At 40.3% G+C, this 5,433-nt stretch overlaps 1 pseudogene; it reads right to left on the bottom strand.

The window, feature by feature from the left end:
- Window positions 1–1,853: 1,853 nt before the first annotated feature.
- The window catches only part of LOC102813338, a 26,979-nt pseudogene continuing 23,399 nt past the window's right edge, over window positions 1,854–5,433 (bottom strand).

The following is a 5,433-nucleotide window of genomic DNA, read 5'->3' as shown; positions in this document are numbered from 1 at the left end:
AACCCTATGCAGGGTCGCTATGAGTTGGAACTGACTCCACAGCACATAACAACCACAACAACAGCAACAACAGCAAGCGCCACCTTACCCCTTTACTTTCTGTTTGTGAGAAACTCAAGGTATGGCGGAGATATTTATTGGGATTAATCTAATGCCAACACTTAGAGTAGAATTTTGTTTATTTCTTCTATAATAATGTTGCTGTTGTAGTTGTTAAGTGCTGACGAGTCGGTTCCCACTCATAGTGACCTTGTACAGGGTTTCCAAGGAGCCACTGGTGGGTTTGACTTTGTGGTTAAAACTGACTTTGTGGTTAGCAGTCCAGTGCTTATCCTACAGTGCCACACCAGGGTTGTTTTTTTTTTTTTTTTTTAACCCTAGTAAGCTGATAGTAGCGTAGTGGTTACGAATCGGGCTGCGAACCTTAAGGTCAGCAGTTCGAAACTACCAGCTGCTCCGTGGGAGAAACATAAGGCTTTCTACTCCCATAAAGATTTACACCTTCGGAAACCCCTGTACAGAGTCGCTATGGGTCGGAACCGACTCGACGGCACTTAACAACAACAACAAGCTGATAGAGAGGACCAAAATTTCCTCTGATGTTTGAAATGATCTAAAGCATGAGAAATTAAGCAGCTAAATATGCTTCTTAAGAACACATAGGCCCTCAGAAGAAGAGAGTATGAAATGAATCATTTTAGTCAGCGACTAGACCAGGCACTCTAACACCACATAAATGAACTGGTGTTTTTTAACAAGTCAGGCCTTGGGTCCTTTTTGAGAATGGCTAATGAGTACAGCTGGTATAGAAACTAAAAAGATGGTTATGAGAACCCCTAACCCTTCCTGGCTCACAGAAAACAAGTAAGAAATGGACAAACATTTTAATGATCAAAATAGTGAAACACATTTTTATGCCTTAGTCTTGACCTTGTTTAACTTTATGAAATTTATCTCTTAAAGCAGAAACCATCTGTCACTGTAATGGTTAGGGTTTTGTGTCAACTTGACTAGGCCAGTATTTCCAGAGGCTTAGCCATCGAGATGTGCTTATTCCCATGGTGATGAAACTTAATACAGGCATAGTTAGCTCTATAATAAACTGCTATGAGCAGTCAATCAGTTGAAAGGATGTTTCCTTGGGAGTGTGCCCTGATCCCAATATAATGGACACATGGAGGTACTCGTGCTCTCTCTTCCTTATTAACAACAATATTTATAGATACAAATTACCAGTTTGGGGTAGATTTTAATCAGTCAAATTTATGGTTAGCAGCAGTGTTTTAAGCATTGTGCCACCAGGATTCCTTAGATGGAGGATGTTGGTGTTGTAGTTAAATGCCGTCGAGTGGGTCTGACTTATAGAGATCCTGTAAAGAGTTTCCAAGGATCAACTGGTGAGTTTGAACCATGGACCTTGTGCTTCAAACTGGCCTTATGGTTGAGTATTTATACTACAGTAACACACCAGGACTATCTAGGAATTTATCCCTGTATGTTTTCTATCCTTGATCCAGTTTCTAAAGAGTTGCTGGATCAAGAGAATAGAATAAATTAAGGGTCATTGAAAAAAATCACTCAATTCAGCACACAAGGAGAATTAAAAATTCTGAATAATCCTTATAGTTTAAGTCACTCTATGGATCATATCATCAGTAAAATAGATAAAAATAACTAATAACAAAACAACCCCTCCCCAAATAAAACAAAACACCAACTTAAAATTTCTGGAAGTCATCTTAAGGACATGTCACAAATAAAGAAACATATAATCAAGAAAATAAATGATAAATTGCTAAGAGTAGAAAGGGTCTGTGATTTTGGAACCAAAATTGCTCTCTTCCTGTCCTTTCTCAGCTCAGCAAGATTGGTGAAGCCAAGAACACATGGCTTTTACTCCCCGCAGATGCCTGTTTGTGGACCATCTTCTGGTAATAGCAGAACTTCAGAATTTTCATCCTTCTGTAGTTATCTGTTGCTGAGGTTAAATTTTGGGTAATGTGACCAAGAGGTAAAGGTTCTTTTCTTCTGCTTAGACCCCACTTGTGAAACGGAAGTTTGCTTTGGACATGGAACCACTGAGAATAGTAGGTGGAAGTTCCACACTAAGAAAGGAAAGTTGAAGAGACCTGAGGCTACACTTTCCCTTCCACCAAGTTCTTATCTTCTAAAGCAGGGGTTTCACTAAGAGAGAAGGGTACCATTGTCCCTAATTCCAGATCCAGAACTATGGTTCAGAGAACTTTCCTTAGTGGGGAGAAGTAAGCCATAAAATGAGTGCTTCAAATCTTTTAGGAAGGAATTGATTTTATATACAACTAAGTGTGGAGAAGTTCAAGTCTAAATAAACTCTAAAGCACAAGGGATATTGCAGTGCAGGGCAATTGAGAAGAGATTGGTAGATTCACTAGAGATACGGACTAAATGAGACTGTTTTTCTGGAGACAAAAGAGTCCTAGTGGCCACATCAAATAAGCACTGGATGGTTAACTGAATGATTGGTAGTTCAAACCCACCAGCCTTTCTCCAGAGAAAGACAGGCTTTCTGTGCCTATAAAGATCTACAATAATAGGAAGTCCTATTGTTGTTGTTGTTAAGTGCTGTGGAGTCAGTTCCGATTCATAATGATCCTGTGTAGGGTTTCTGAAGAGTGGTTGGTGGGCTTGAACTACCTACCTTGAGGTTCAACCTGACCTTGTGGTTCAATGCATATTCTCCAGGGTCACACCAGGACTCTTACAGGGCCATTAAAAGTCAGAATTAACTGGATATCAAGGGGGTTCCTGGAGAGAACAAGTAAATGGTTGACAGTTCAAAGCCACCAGCAGCTCTCAGAAACCCTATACAGGGTCACTATGAGTTGGAACTGACTTGGTTGCACACATCACCTACAATAGCAGCTGGGAATGGTCAGGGAAAGAGATCCCTGACAAAACCACTGTCCTCTCAGGGTGCTTGTGGACCCATGTAAGGCTGTGTCCACTGAGGAGCAACCTCAGAGACTTCATAATGTGTGAGCGAAATAAACCTCGCTAAAATAATCTGTTCCGGTGTGGTGCTCTGGGCTAATGCATCAGACTGCAAAGTCATTTGAACTGCAAGGTTGGGGTTCAAGCTCACCAGCTGCTCCTTAGAAACCTTCTACAGGGTTGCTATGGATCAGAATCGACTTGACGGCACTTAACAACAACAAAATAATCTAAAGTAGCTCTGGAGGTTAAATGCTTGACTAACTGGAAGGTCGGCAGTTCGAAACCACCAGCCATTCCATAGGAGGAAGATGTGGCAATCACCTTCTGTAAAGACTGTTGTTAAGTGCTGATGAATTGATTCAGACTCATAGGACCCTTTACAGGGTTTCTGAAGAGTGACTGGTGGGTTTGAACCTCCAACATTATGGTCCAGTACTTTGTCCTACAGCACCCCATCAGAACTCCATTCTGTAAAGATTACAGCTTTGGAAACCCTACAGGGAGGTTCTACTCTGTCTTACGTTGTTGCTGCTGTTAAGTGTTCTGGAGTTCATTCCAGCTCAAAGCAACCCTGCATAGGGTTTCCAAGGAGCGGCTGCTGAGTTTGAACTGCCCACCTCATGGTTCAAACCAATCTTTTGGTGGAGTGATTTATCTCACAGCACTACACTAGGACTCCTAGGGATGCTGTAAGTAAGAATTGATTCTAAAGCACACAACAACAAAAATAGTCAACCAGTTACTATAACATAAAGAAGCAAAAAACAATAACAAGCCCCAGAGAGTACAGCATCCAGAGTCGCTACAATATATCATCTTTAAGAAAAAAGGAACGGGAGAGGTACAGAGAAAGATAGACACAACATTTCTATATGTCCCTATAATTGTTTATATAAATATGAAGCTTATTCTGATAAATATATGTGAGTAATGTATCTTCCTAACAACACTACTCTCTCATTTAAAAACTCCCATTTCTTTCTCATTACCAGGTGTTAGGGTCTAAGATTCTTGGCATGGTGTAGCAGATAATTCCTAGTCTTATTCCAGGCATCTTTCTCATGTTTCCTGTCACTTACTATAAACATAAAACGCTGAAGTTAAAAGAAGATAAATTATTTATCCAATATTTCCTTGAACATCATCTGCACATCCATATCTCTTGCTTATTAATTTAATCCTGAGACAAAAAGTATGCAATCTTCCAAACCTTTTCTTATTATTCAACTTTCCCTTGAAAGATCACCTCCTCCCTGAAGTTTTCTCTGCCCAGCCACCATCGCGCTTTCAGGCACAATTAACTTCTCTATTGCTGTAGCTCTGGTAGCGTAGTGGTTATGAATTGGGCTGCGAACCTTAAGGTCAGTGGTTCAAAACTACCAGCCGCTCCGAGGGAGAAAGATGAGGCTTTCTACTCCCGTAAAGATTTACACCCTCAGAAACCCTGTACAGGGTCGCTATGGGTCCGAACCAACTTGACGGCACTTAACAACAACAACATTGCTGTTGTTAGGCGTCCTTAAGTTGAATCCAACTCATAGCGACCCTATGTACAACAGAATGAAACACGACCTGGTCCTGCATCATCCTCACAATTGTTGTGTTTGAACCCATTGCCTATTGTTGCTGTCAATGTGCCAGTCCATTTCATTGAAGTTGTCCCTGCACTTTACCAAGCATGTTGTCCTTCTCCAGGGACTGATTCTTCTTGACAACATGTCCAAAGAATGAGAGACAAAGTCTCCCAATTCTTGCGTCTAAGGAGACTTCTGGCTGTACTTCTTTCAGGATAGATTGGTTTGTTCTTCTGGTAATCCATGATACTTTCAATATTCTTCTCCAACAGCATATTCAAATGCACTGATTCTTCGATGGTCTTCCTTATTCACTGTCTTTGTTTCACATGCCATTGGAAAGCAGCTGGTGGGTTTGAACTGCCAAACTTGTGGTTAGTAGTTCAATGTGTATCCTACAGCACTATCTAAGACTCCTTGCATATGAAGTGATTGAAAATATCTGGGCTTCGGTCAGGCACAACTTAGTCCTCAAAGTAATATTTTTGCTTTTTAACACTTAAAAGGGATCTTTTGTAGCAGACTTGTCCAGAGAAATATATGCTTTGATTTCTTGACTATTGCTTCCATGATCATTGCTTATAGACTCCAGCATAATGAAGTCTTAGATAACGTCAATCTTTTCTCCATATAATATAAAGTTATTTATTGGGCCAGTTGTGAGGATTTTTATTTTCTTTACATTGAAATGTAAATTCAATACTGAATCTTCTTCCATAAGTATTTCAAATCCTCTTTGCTCCCAGTGAGCCAGGTTGTGTCATCTGCATATCCCAGATTGCTAATGAGTCTTCCTCTAATCCTGATGCCTTGTTCTTCTTCATAAAATCCAGCTTCTTGGATTATTTGCTCAGAATACAGATTAAACAAATATGGTGAAAGGATA

The sequence above is a fragment of the Chrysochloris asiatica genome, unplaced genomic scaffold (assembly GCF_000296735.1).
Source record: "Chrysochloris asiatica unplaced genomic scaffold, ChrAsi1.0 scaffold00146, whole genome shotgun sequence".
Classification (NCBI taxonomy): domain Eukaryota; kingdom Metazoa; phylum Chordata; class Mammalia; order Afrosoricida; family Chrysochloridae; genus Chrysochloris; species Chrysochloris asiatica.
This window is presented reverse-complemented; position numbering and strand designations above follow the sequence as displayed.